Here is a 14,765-nt window from a genome sequence, read left to right as displayed (position 1 = left end):
CATTGGGAACGTCTCGATTCAATCTCCCCCTTAACCTTCTCCTCATTGACTCTCATCTCCCATCGCAAACAATTCCCCCATTGGGAACGTCTCGATTCAATCTCCCCCTTAAACTTCTCCTCATTGACTCTCATCTCCCATCGCAAACCCTTCCTCCATTTGGAACACCTCGATTCAATCCCCCCTTAACTTTCTCCTCATTGACTCCCATCCCCCATCGCAAACCCTTCCCTCATTGGGACCGTCTCGATTCAATCTCCCCCTTAATCATCTCCTCATTGACTCCCATCGCAAACCCTTCCCCCATTGGGAACGTCTCGATTCAATCTCCTCCTTAACCTTCTCCCCATCGCAAACCCTTCCCCCATTTGGAACATCTCGATTCATTCTCCCCCTTAACCTTCTCCTCATTGATCCCATTGCAAACCCTTCCCCCATTGGGAACGTCTCGATTCAATCTCCCCCTTAACCTTCTCCTCATTGACTCCCATCTCCCATCGCAAACCATTCCCCCATTTGGAACATCTCGATTCAATCTCCCCCTTAAACTTCCCCACATTGACTCCCATCGCAAACCCTTCCCCCATTGGGAACGTCTCAATTCAATCTCCCCGTTAACCTTCCCCTCATTGACTCCCATCGCAAACCCTTCCCCCATTTGGAACATCTCGATTCAATCTCCCCCTTAACCTTCTCCTCATTGACTCCCATCGCAAACCCTTCTCCCATTGGGATCATCTCGATTCAATCTCCCTCTTAACCTTCTCCTCATTGACCTCCATCTCCCATCGCAAACCCTTCCTTCATTTGGAACACCTCGATTCAATCCCCCCTTAACCTTCTCCTCATTGACTCCCATCGCAAACCCTTCCCCCATTGAAAACGTCTCCATTCAATCTCCCCCTTAACCTTCTCCTCATTGACTCCCTTCTCCCATCTCAAACCCTTCCCCCTTTGGGAATGTCTCGAATAAATCTCCCCCTTAACCTTCTCCTCATTGACTCCCATCTCCCATCGCAAACCATTCCCCCATTTGGAACATCTCGATTCAATCTCCCCCTTAACCTTCTCCTCATTGACTCCCGTCTCCCATCGCAAACCCTTCCCCCATTGCGAACGTCTATATTCAATCTCCCCGTTAACCTTCCCCTCATTGACTCCCATCGCAAACCCTTCCCCCATTTGGAACGTCTCGATTCAATCTCCCCCTTAACCTTCTCCTCATTGTCACCCCACGCAAACCCTTCCCCCATTGGGAACATCTCGATTCAATCTCCTCCTTAACCTTCTGCTCATTGACTCCCATCTCCCATCGCAAACCCTTCACCCATTTGGAACATCTCGATTCATTCTCCCCCTTAACCTTCTCCTCATTGATCCCATTGCAAACCCTTCCCACATTGGGAACGTCTCGATTCAATCTCCCCCTTAACCTTCTCCTCATTGACTCTCATCTCCCATCGCAAACCCTTCATCCATTTGGAACACCTCGATTCAATCCCCCCTTAACCTTCTCCTCATTGACACCAGTCCCCCATCGCAAACCCTTCCCCCATTGGGAACGTCTACATTCAATCTCACCCTTAACCTTCTCCTCATTGACTCCCTTCTCCCATCTCAAAGTCTTCCCCCTTTGGGAATGTCTCGATTCAATCTCCCCCTTAACCTTTCCCTCATTGACTCCCCTCTCCCATCGCAAACCCTACCCCCATTGGGAACGTCTCGATTCAATCTCCCCCTTAACCTTCCCCTCAATAACTCCAGTCTCCCATCGCAAACCCTGCCCCCATTGGGAACGCCGCGATCCAATTTCCCCGTTAACCTTCTCCTCATTGACCCCCAACTCCCATTGCAAACCCTTCCCCCATTGGGAACGCCGCAATCCAATCTCCCCCTTAACCTTCTCCTCTTTGACTCCCGTCTTCCATCGCAAACCCTTCCCCCATTGGGAACATCTCGATTCAACCTCCCCTTAACCTTCCCCTCATTGACTCCCATCTCCCATCGCAAACCCTTCCCCCATTGGGAACATCTCGATTCAACCTCCCCTTAACCTTCCCCTCATTGACTCCCATCTCCCATCGCAAACCCTTCCCCCATTGGGATCGTCTCGATTAAATCACCCACTTAGCCTTTTCCTCATGGACTCCCGTCTCCCATCGCAAACCCTTCCCCCATTGGTATCGTCTCGATTCAATCTCCCTCTTAACCTTCTTCTCATTGACCCCCATCTCCCATCGCAAACTCTTCCCCCATTTGGAACGTCTCGATTCAATCTCCCCCTTAACCTTCTCCTCATTGAGTCCCATCTCCCATCACAAACCCTTCCCCCATTGGGAACGTCTCGATTCAATCTCCCCCTTAACCTTCCCCTCATTGACTCCCATCGCAAACCCTTCCCCCATTTGGAACATCTCGATTCATTCTCCCCCTTAACCTTCTCCTCATTGATCCCATTGCAAACCCTTCCCCCATTGGGAACGTCTCGATTCAATCTCCCCCTTAACCTTCTCCTCATTGACTCTCATCTCCCATCGCAAACCCTTCCTCCATTTGGAACACCTCGATTCAATCCCCCCTTAACCTTCTCCTCATTGACACCAGTCTCCCATCGCAAACCCTTCCCCCATTGGGAACGTCTCCATTCAATCTCACCCTTAACGTTCTCCTCATTGACTCCCTTCTCCCATCTCAAAGCCTTCCCCCTTTGGGAATGTCTCGATTCAATCTCCCCCTTAACCTTCTCCTCATTGACTCCCATCTCCCATCGCAAACCATTCCCCCATTTGGAACATCTCGATTCAATCTCCCCCTTAACCTTCCCCTCATTGACTCCCATCGCAAACCCTTCCCCCATTGGGAACGTCTCGATTCAATCTCCCCGTTAACCTTCCCCTCATTGACTCCCATCGCAAACCCTTCCCCCATTTGGAACATCTCGATTCAATCTCCCACTTATCCTGCTCCTCATTGACTCCCCTCGCAAACCCTTCCCCCATTGAGAACGTCTCGATTCAATCTCCCCGTTAACCTTCCCCTCATTGACTCCCATCGCAAACCCTTCCCCCATTTGGAACATCTCGATTCAATCTCCCCCTTAACCTGCTCCTCATTGACTCCCCTCGCAAACCCTTCCCCCATTGGAAACGTCTGAATTCAATCTCTCCCTTAACCTTCTCCTCATTGACTCCCGTCTCCCATCGCAAACCCTTCCCCCATTTGGAACATCTCGATTCAATCTCCCCCTTAACCTTCTCCTCATTGACTCCCCACGCAAACCCTTCCCCCATTGCGAACGCCGCGATCCAATCTCCCCGTTAACCTTGTCCTCATTGACCCCCAACTCCCATCGCAAACCCTTCCCCCATTGGGAACGCCGCGATCCAATCTCCCCCTTAACCTTCTCCTCATTGACTCCCATCTCCCATCGCAAACCCTTCCCCCATTGGGAACACCTCGATTCAATCTCCCTCTTAACCTTCTCCTCATTGACTCCCATCGCAAACCCTTCCCCCATTTGGAATGTCTCGATTCAATCTCCCCCTTAACCTTCTCCTCATGGACTCCCGTCTCCCAACGCAAACCCTTCCCCCATTGGGAACACCTCGATTCAATCTCCCTCTTAACCTTCTCATCATTGACTCCCATCTCCCATCGCAAACCCTTCCCCCATTTGGAACGTCTCGATTCAATCTCCCCCTTAACCTGCTCCTCATTGAATCCCGTCTCCCATCACAAACCCTTCCCCCATTGGGAACGTTTCGATTCAATCTCCCCCTTAACCTTCTCCTCATTGACTCCCATCTCCCATCGCAAACCCATCCCCCATTGGGAAAGTCTCGATTCAATCTCCTCCTTAACCTTCTCCTCATTGACTCCCGTCTCCCATCGCAAACCCTTCGCCCATTTGGAACATCTCGATTCAATCTCCCCCTTAACCTTCTCCTCATTGATCCCATTGCAAACCCTTCCCCCATTGGGAACGTCTCGATTCAATCTCCCCTTAACCGTCTCCTCCTTGACTCCCATCTCCCATCGCAAACCCTTCCCCCATTTGGAACACCTCGATTCAATCTGCTCCTTAACCTTCTCCTCATTGACTCCAGTCTCCCATCGCAAACCCTTCCCCCATTGGGAACGTCTCGATTCAATGTCCCCCTTAACCTTCTCCTCATTGACTCCCTTCTCCCATCTCAAACCCTTCCCCCATTGGGAATGTCTCGATTCAATCTCCCCCTTAACCTTCCCCTCATTGACTCCCATCGCAAACCCTTCCCCCATTGGGAACGTCTCGATTCAATCTCCCCCTTAACCTTCCCCTCATTGACTCCCATCGCAAACCCTTCCCCCATTTGGAACGTCTCGATTCAATCTCCCCCTTAACCTGCTGCTCATTGACTCCCCTCGCAAACCCTTCCCCCATTGGGAACGTCTCGATTCAATCTCCCCCTCAACCTTCTCCTTATTGACTCCCCACGCAAACCCTTCCCCCATTGGGAACGTCTCGATTCAATCTCCCCCTTAACCTTCTCCTCATTGACCCCCAATTCCCATCGCAATCCCTTCCCCCATTTGGAACGTCTCGATTCAATGTCCCTCTTAACCTTCTCCTCATTGACTCCCGTCTCCCATCGCAAACCCTTCCCCCATTGGGAACGTCTCGATTCAATCTCCCCCTTAACCTTCTCCTCATTGACTCCCATCGCAAACCCTTCCCCTATTTGGAACGTCTCAATTCAATCTCCCCCTGAACCTTCTCCTCATGGACTCCCGTCTCCCATCGCAAACCCTTCCCCCATTGGTATCGTCTCGATTCAATCTCCCTCTTAACCTTCTTCTCATTGACCCCCATCTCCCATCGCAAACCCTTCCCCCATTTGGAACGTCTCGATTCAATCTCCCCCTTAACCTTCTCCTCATTGAATCCCATCTCCCATCACAAACCCTTCCCCCATTGGGAACATCTCGATTCAATCTACCCCTTAACCTTCTCCTCATTGACTCCCGTCATCCATCGCAAAACCTTCCCCCATTGGGAACATCTCGATTCAACCTCCCCTTAACCTTCCCCTCATTGACTCCCATCTCCCATCGCAAACCCTTCCCCCATTGGTAACATCTCGATTCAACCTCCCCTTAACCTTCCCCTCATTGACTCCCATCTCCCATCGCAACCCCTTCCCCCATTGGGAACGTCTTGATTCAATCACCCCCTTAACCTTTTCCTCATGGACTCCCGTCTCCCATCGCAAACCCTTCCCCCATTGGTATCGTCTCGATTCAATCTCCCTCTTAATCTTCTTCTCATTGACCCCCATCTCCCATCGCAAACTCTTCCCCCATTTGGAACGTCTCGATTCAATCTCCCCCTTAACCTTCTCCTCATTGAATCCCATCTCCCATCACAAACCCTTCCCCCATTGGGAACGTCTCGATTTAATCTCCCCCTTAACCTTCCCCTCATTGACTCCCATCGCAAATCCTTCCCCCATTTGGAACATCTCGATTTAATCTCCCCCTTAACCTTCTCCTCATTGACTCCAATCACCCATTGCAAACCCTTCCCCCATTTGGAACGTCTCGATTCAATCTCCCCCTTAACATTCTCCTCATTGACTCCCATCGCAAACCCTTCCCCCATTTGGAACACCTCGATTCAATCCCCCCTTTACCTTCTCCTCATTGACTCCAGGCTCCCATCGCAAACCCTTCCCCCATTGGGAACGTCTCGATTCAATCTCCCCCTTAACCTTCTCCTCATTGACTCCCATCGCAAACCCTTCCCCCATTTGGAACACCTCGATTCAATCCCCCCTTTACCTTCTCCTCATTGACTCCAGGCTCCCATCGCAAACCCTTCTCCCATTTGGAACGTCTCGATTCAATCTCCCCCTTAACCTTCTCCTCATTGATTCCCCTCGCAAACCCTTCCCCCATTGGGAACGTCTCGATTCAATCTCCCCCTTAACCTTCTCCTCATTGACACCCATCTCCCATCGCTAATCCTTTCCCCATTGGGAACGTCTCGATTCAATCTCCCCCTTAACCATCTCCTCATTGACCCCCATTGCAAACCCTTCCCCCATTGGGAACCTCGATTCAATCTCCCCTTAAACTTCTCCTCATTGACTCCCGCCTCCCCTCGCAAACCCTTCCCCCATTTGGAACGTCTCGATTCAATCTCCCCCTTTCCCTTCTCCTCATTGACTCCCATCGCAAACCCTTCCGCCATTTGGAACATCTCGATTCAATCTCCCCCTGAACCTTCTCCTCATTGACTCCCGTCTCCCAGCCCAAACCCTTCCCCCATTGGGAACGCCTCGATTCAATCTCCCACTTTCCCTTCTCCTCATTGACTCCCATCGCAAACCCTTCCCCCATTTGGAACGTCTCGATTCAATCCCCCCTTAACCTTCTCCTCATTGACTCCCATCTCCCATAGCAAACCCTTCCCTCATTGGGACCGTCTCGATTCAATCTCCCCCTTAATCATCTCATCATTGACTCCTGTCTCCCATCGCAAACCCTTCCCCCATTGGGAACGTCTTGATTCAATCTCCCCCTTAACATTCTCCTCATTGACCCCAATCTCCCATCGCAAACCCTTCCCCCATTGGGAATGTATCGATTCAATCTCCTCCTTAACCTTCTCCTCATTGACTCCCATCTCCCATCGCAAACCCTTCCCCCATTTGGAACATCTCGATTCATTCTCCCCCTTAACCTTCTCCTCATTGATCCCATTGCAAACCCTTCCCCCATTGGGAACGTCTCGATTCAATCTCCCCCTTAACCTTCTCCTCATTGACTCCCATCTCCCATCGCAACCCCTTCCCCCATTTGGAACGTCTCGATTCAATCTCCCCCTTAACCTTCACCTCATTGACTCCCGTCTCCCATCGCAAACCCTTCCCCCATTTGGAACGTATCGATTCAATCTCCCCCTTAACCTTCTCCTCATTGACTCCCGTCTCCCATCCCAAACCCTTCCCCCATTGGGAACGCCTCGATTCAATCTCCCCCTTTCCCTTCTCCTCATTGACTCCCATCTCAAACCCTTCCCCCATTTGGAACATCTCGATTCAATCTCCCCCTGAACCTTCTCCTCATTGACTCCCGTCTCCCATCCCAAACCCTTCCCCCATTGGGAACGCCTCGATTCAATCTCCCCCTTTCCCTTCTCCTCATTGACTCCCATCGCAAACCCTTCCCCCATTTGGAACGTCTCGATTCAATCCCCCCTTAACTTTCTCCTCATTGACTCCCATCCCCCATCGCAAACCCTTCCCTCATTGGGACCGTCTCGATTCAATCTCCCCCTTAATCATCTCCTCATTGACTACTGTCTCCCATCGCAAACCCTTCCCCCATTGGGAACGTTTCGATTCAATCTCCCCCTTAACCTTCTCCTCATTGACTCCCGTCTCCCATCGCAAACCCTTCCCCCATTGGGAACGTCTCGATTCAATCCCCCCTTAACTTTCTCCTCATTGACTCCCATCCCCCATCGCAAACCCTTCCTCCATTGGGAACGTCTCGATTCAATCTCCCCCTTAACCTTCTCCTCATTGACTCCCATCTCCCATCGCAAACCCTTCCCTCATTGGGACCGTCTCGATTCAATCTCCCCCTTAATCATCTCCTCATTGACTCCCATCTACCATCGCAAACCCTTCCCCCATTGGGAACGTTTCGATTCAATCTCCCCCTTAACCTTCTCCTCATTGACTCCCGTCTCCCATCGCAAACCCTTCCCCCATTGGGAACGTCTCGATTCAATCTCCCCCTTAACCTTCTCCTCATGGACTCCCATCGCAAACCCTTCCCCCATTGGGATCATCTCGATTCAATCTCCCTCTTAACCTTCTCCTCATTGACCTCCATCTCCCATCGCAAACCCTTCCCCCATTGGGAACGTCTCGATTCAATCTCCTCCTTAACCTTCTCCCCATCGCAAACCCTTCCCCCATTTGGAACATCTCGATTCATTCTCCCCCTTAACCTTCTCCTCATTGATCCCATTGCAAACCCTTCCCCCATTGGGAACGTCTCGATTCAATCTCCCCCTTAACCTTCTCCTCATTGACTCCCATCTCCCATCGCAAACCCTTCCTTCATTTGGAACACCTCGATTCATTCTCCCCCTTAACCTTCTCCTCATTGATCCCATTGCAAACCCTTCCCCCATTTGGAACATCTCGATTCAATCTCCCCCTTAAACTTCCCCACATTGACTCCCATCGCAAACCCATCCCCCATTGGGATCATCTCGATTCAATCTCCCTCTTAACCTTCTCCTCATTGACCTCCATCTCCCATCGCAAACCCTTCCTTCATTTGGAACACCTCGATTCAATCCCCCCTTAACCTTCTACTCATTGACACCTGTCTCCCATCGCAAACCCTTCCCCCATTGAAAACGTCTCCATTCAATCTCCCCCTTAACCTTCTCCTCATTGACTCCCTTCTCCCATCTCAAACCCTTCCCCCTTTGGGAATGTCTCGATTAAATCTCCCCCTTAACCTTCTCCTCATTGACTCCCATCTCCCATCGCAAACCATTCCCCCATTTGGAACATCTCGATTCAATCTCCCCCTTAACCTTCTCCTCATTGACTCCCGTCTCCCATCGCAAACCCTTCCCCCATTGCGAACGTCTCTATTCAATCTCCCCGTTAACCTTCCCCTCATTGACTCCCATCGCAAACCCTTCCCCCATTTGGAACGTCTCGATTCAATCTCCCCCTTTACCTTCTCCTCATTGTCACCCCACGCAAACCCTTCCCCCATTGGGAACATCTCGATTCAATCTCCTCCTTAACCTTCTGCTCATTGACTCCCATCTCCCATCGCAAACCCTTCACCTATTTGGAACATCTCGATTCATTCTCCCCCTTAACCTTCTCCTCATTGATCCCATTGCAAACCCTTCCCACATTGGGAACGTCTCGATTCAATCTCACCCTTAACCTTCTCCTCATTGACTCCCTTCTCCCATCGCAAACCCTTCATCCATTTGGGAATGTCTCGATTCAATCTCCCCCTTAACCTTTCCCTCATTGACTCCCCTCTCCCATCGCAAACCCTTCCCCCATTGGGAACGTCTCGATTCAATCTCCCCCTTAACCTTCCCCTCAATAACTCCAGTCTCCCATCGCAAACCCTGCCCCCATTGGGAACGCCGCGATCCAATTTCCCCGTTAACCTTCTCCTCATTGACCCCCAACTCCCATTGCAAACCCTTCCCCCATTGGGAACGCCGCAATCCAATCTCCCCCTTAACCTTCTCCTCATTGACTCCCGTCTTCCATCGCAAACCCTTCCCCCATTGGGAACATCTCGATTCAACCTCCCCTTAACCTTCCCCTCATTGACTCCCATCTCCCATCGTAAACCCTTCCCCCATTGGGAACATCTCGATTCAACCTCCCCTTAACCTTCCCCTCATTGACTCCCATCTCCCATCGCAAACCCTTCCCCCATTGGGATCGTCTCGATTAAATCACCCACTTAACCTTTTCCTCATGGACTCCCGTCTCCCATCGCAAACGCTTCCCCCATTGGTATCGTCTCGATTCAATCTCCCTCTTAACCTTCTTCTCATTGACCCCCATCTCCCATCGCAAACTCTTCCCCCATTTGGAACGTCTCGATTCAATCTCCCCCTTAACCTTCTCCTCATTGAGTCCCATCTCCCATCACAAACCCTTCCCCCATTGGGAACGTCTCGATTCAATCTCCCCCTTAACCTTCCCCTCATTGACTCCCATCGCAAACCCTTCCCCCATTTGGAACATCTCGATTTAATCTCCCCCTTAACCTTCTCCTCATTGACTCCAATCACCCATCGCAAACCCTTGCCCCATTTGGAACGTCTCGATTCAATCTTCCCCTTAACTTTCTCCTCATTGACTCCCATCGCAAACCCTTCCCCCATTTGGAACACCTCGATTCAATCCCCCCTTTACCTTCTCCTCATTGACTCCAGTCTCCCATCGCAAACCCTTCCCCCATTGGGAACGTCTCGATTCAATCTCCTCCTTAACCTTCTCCTCATTGACTCCCATCGTAAACCCTTCTCCCATTTGGAACGTCTCGATTCAATCTCCCCCTTAACCTTCTCCTCATTGATTCCCCTCGCAAACCCTTCCCCCATTGGGAACGTCTCGATTCAATCTCCCCCTTAACCTTCTCCTCATTGACACCCATCTCCCATCGCTAACGCTTCCCCCATTGGGAACGTCTCGAATCAATCTCCCCCTTAACCATCTCATTGACCCCCATTGCAAACCCTTCCCCCATTGGGAACGTCTCGATTCAATCTCCTCCTTAACCTTATCCTGATTGGCTCCCGTCTCCCATCGCAAACCATTCTCCCATTGGGAACCTCGATTCAAACTCCCCTTAAACTTCTCCTCATTGACTCCCGCCTCCCATCGCAAACCCTTCCCCCATTTGGAACGTCTCGATTCAATCTCCCCCTTAACCTTCTCCTCATTGACTCCCGTCTCCCATCCCAAACCCTTCCCCCATTGGGAACGCCTCGATTCAATCTCCCCCTTTCCCTTCTCCTCATTGACTCCCATCGCAAATCCTTCCCCCATTTGGAACATCTCGATTCAATCTCCCCCTGAACCTTCTCCTCATTGACTCCCGTCTCCCAGCCCAAACCCTTCCCCCATTGGGAACGCCTCGATTCAATCTCCCACTTTCCCTTCTCCTCATTGACTCCCATCACAAACCCTTCCCCCATTTGGAACGTCTCGATTCAATCCCCCCTTAACCTTCTCCTCATTGACTCCCATCTCCCATAGAAAAGCCTTCCCTCATTGGGACCGTCTCGATTCAATCTCCCCCTTAATCATCTCATCATTGACTCCTGTCTCCCATCGCAAACCCTTCCCCCATTGGGAACGTCTCAATTCAATCTGCCCCTCAACCTTCTCCTCATTGACCCCAATCTCCCATCGCAAACCCTTCCCCCATTGGGAATGTATCGATTCAATCTCCTCCTTAACCTTCTCCTCATTGACTCCCATCTCCCATCGCAAACCCTTCCCCCATTTGGAACATCTCGATTCATTCTCCCCCTTAACCTTCTCCTCATTGATCCCATTGCAAACCCTTCCCCCATTGGGAACGTCTCGATTCAATCTCCCCCTTAACCTTCTCCTCATTGACTCTCATCTCCCATCGCAAACAATTCCCCCATTGGGAACGTCTCGATTCAATCTCCCCCTTAACCTTCTCCTCATTGACTCTCATCTCCCATCGCAAACCCTTCCTCCATTTGGAACACCTCGATTCAATCCCCCCTTAACTTTCTCCTCATTGACTCCCATCCCCCATCGCAAACCCTTCCCTCATTGGGACCGTCTCGATTCAATCTCCCCCTTAATCATCTCATCATTGACTCCTGTCTCCCATCGCAAACCCTTCCCCCATTGGGAACGTCTCAATTCAATCTGCCCCTTAACCTTCTCCTCATTGACCCCAATCTCCCATCGCAAACCCTTCCCCCATTGGGAATGTATCGATTCAATCTCCTCCTTAACCTTCTCCTCATTGACTCCCATCTCCCATCGCAAACCCTTCCCCCATTTGGAACATCTCGATTCATTCTCCCCCTTAACCTTCTCCTCATTGTTCCCATTGCAAACCCTTCCCCCATTGGGAACGTCTCGATTCAATCTCCCCCTTAACCTTCTCCTCATTGACTCTCATCTCCCATCGCAAACAATTCCCCCATTGGGAACGTCTCGATTCAATCTCCCCCTTAAACTTCTCCTCATTGACTCTCATCTCCCATCGCAAACCCTTCCTCCATTTGGAACACCTCGATTCAATCCCCCCTTAACTTTCTCCTCATTGACTCCCATCCCCCATCGCAAACCCTTCCCTCATTGGGACCGTCTCGATTCAATCTCCCCCTTAATCATCTCCTCATTGACTCCCATCGCAAACCCTTCCCCCATTGGGAACGTCTCGATTCAATCTCCTCCTTAACCTTCTCCCCATCGCAAACCCTTCCCCCATTTGGAACATCTCGATTCATTCTCCCCCTTAACCTTCTCCTCATTGATCCCATTGCAAACCCTTCCCCCATTGGGAACGTCTCGATTCAATCTCCCCCTTAACCTTCTCCTCATTGACTCCCATCTCCCATCGCAAACCATTCCCCCATTTGGAACATCTCGATTCAATCTCCCCCTTAAACTTCCCCACATTGACTCCCATCGCAAACCCTTCCCCCATTGGGAACGTCTCTATTCAATCTCCCCGTTAACCTTCCCCTCATTGACTCCCATCGCAAACCCTTCCCCCATTTGGAACATCTCGATTCAATCTCCCCCTTAACCTTCTCCTCATTGACTCCCATCGCAAACCCTTCTCCCATTGGGATCATCTCGATTCAATCTCCCTCTTAACCTTCTCCTCATTGACCTCCATCTCCCATCGCAAACCCTTCCTTCATTTGGAACACCTCGATTCAATCCCCCCTTAACCTTCTCCTCATTGACTCCCATCGCAAACCCTTCCCCCATTGAAAACGTCTCCATTCAATCTCCCCCTTAACCTTCTCCTCATTGACTCCCTTCTCCCATCTCAAACCCTTCCCCCTTTGGGAATGTCTCGAATAAATCTCCCCCTTAACCTTCTCCTCATTGACTCCCATCTCCCATCGCAAACCATTCCCCCATTTGGAACATCTCGATTCAATCTCCCCCTTAACCTTCTCCTCATTGACTCCCGTCTCCCATCGCAAACCCTTCCCCCATTGCGAACGTCTATATTCAATCTCCCCGTTAACCTTCCCCTCATTGACTCCCATCGCAAACCCTTCCCCCATTTGGAACGTCTCGATTCAATCTCCCCCTTAACCTTCTCCTCATTGTCACCCCACGCAAACCCTTCCCCCATTGGGAACATCTCGATTCAATCTCCTCCTTAACCTTCTGCTCATTGACTCCCATCTCCCATCGCAAACCCTTCACCCATTTGGAACATCTCGATTCATTCTCCCCCTTAACCTTCTCCTCATTGATCCCATTGCAAACCCTTCCCACATTGGGAACGTCTCGATTCAATCTCCCCCTTAACCTTCTCCTCATTGACTCTCATCTCCCATCGCAAACCCTTCATCCATTTGGAACACCTCGATTCAATCCCCCCTTAACCTTCTCCTCATTGACACCAGTCCCCCATCGCAAACCCTTCCCCCATTGGGAACGTCTACATTCAATCTCACCCTTAACCTTCTCCTCATTGACTCCCTTCTCCCATCTCAAAGTCTTCCCCCTTTGGGAATGTCTCGATTCAATCTCCCCCTTAACCTTTCCCTCATTGACTCCCCTCTCCCATCGCAAACCCTACCCCCATTGGGAACGTCTCGATTCAATCTCCCCCTTAACCTTCCCCTCAATAACTCCAGTCTCCCATCGCAAACCCTGCCCCCATTGGGAACGCCGCGATCCAATTTCCCCGTTAACCTTCTCCTCATTGACCCCCAACTCCCATTGCAAACCCTTCCCCCATTGGGAACGCCGCAATCCAATCTCCCCCTTAACCTTCTCCTCTTTGACTCCCGTCTTCCATCGCAAACCCTTCCCCCATTGGGAACATCTCGATTCAACCTCCCCTTAACCTTCCCCTCATTGACTCCCATCTCCCATCGCAAACCCTTCCCCCATTGGGAACATCTCGATTCAACCTCCCCTTAACCTTCCCCTCATTGACTCCCATCTCCCATCGCAAACCCTTCCCCCATTGGGATCGTCTCGATTAAATCACCCACTTAGCCTTTTCCTCATGGACTCCCGTCTCCCATCGCAAACCCTTCCCCCATTGGTATCGTCTCGATTCAATCTCCCTCTTAACCTTCTTCTCATTGACCCCCATCTCCCATCGCAAACTCTTCCCCCATTTGGAACGTCTCGATTCAATCTCCCCCTTAACCTTCTCCTCATTGAGTCCCATCTCCCATCACAAACCCTTCCCCCATTGGGAACGTCTCGATTCAATCTCCCCCTTAACCTTCCCCTCATTGACTCCCATCGCAAACCCTTCCCCCATTTGGAACATCTCGATTTAATCTCCCCCTTAACCTTCTCCTCATTGACTCCAATCACCCATCGCAAACCCTTGCCCCATTTGGAACGTCTCGATTCAATCTTCCCCTTAACTTTCTCCTCACTGACTCCCATCGCAAACCCTTCCCCCATTTGGAACACCTCGATTCAATCCCCCCTTTACCTTCTCCTCATTGACTCCAGTCTCCCATCGCAAACCCTTCCCCCATTGGGAACGTCTCGATTCAATCTCCTCCTTAACCTTCTCCTCATTGACTCCCATCGTAAACCCTTCTCCCATTTGGAACGTCTCGATTCAATCTCCCCCTTAACCTTCTCCTCATTGATTCCCCTCGCAAACCCTTCCCCCATTGGGAACGTCTCGATTCAATCTCCCCCTTAACCTTCTCCTCATTGACACCCATCTCCCATCGCTAACGCTTCCCCCATTGGGAACGTCTCGATTCAATCTCCCCCTTAACCATCTCATTGACCCCCATTGCAAACCCTTCCCCCATTGGGAACGTCTCGATTCAATCTCCTCCTTAACCTTATCCTGATTGGCTCCCGTCTCCCATCGCAAACCATTCTCCCATTGGGAACCTCGATTCAAACTCCCCTTAAACTTCTCCTCATTGACTCCCGCCTCCCATCGCAAACCCTTCCCCCATTTGGAACGTCTCGATTCAATCTCCC

This window comes from Scyliorhinus torazame, chromosome 23 (genome assembly GCF_047496885.1).
Source record: "Scyliorhinus torazame isolate Kashiwa2021f chromosome 23, sScyTor2.1, whole genome shotgun sequence".
Taxonomy (NCBI): domain Eukaryota; kingdom Metazoa; phylum Chordata; class Chondrichthyes; order Carcharhiniformes; family Scyliorhinidae; genus Scyliorhinus; species Scyliorhinus torazame.
Note: the sequence above shows the minus strand (reverse complement) of the source record.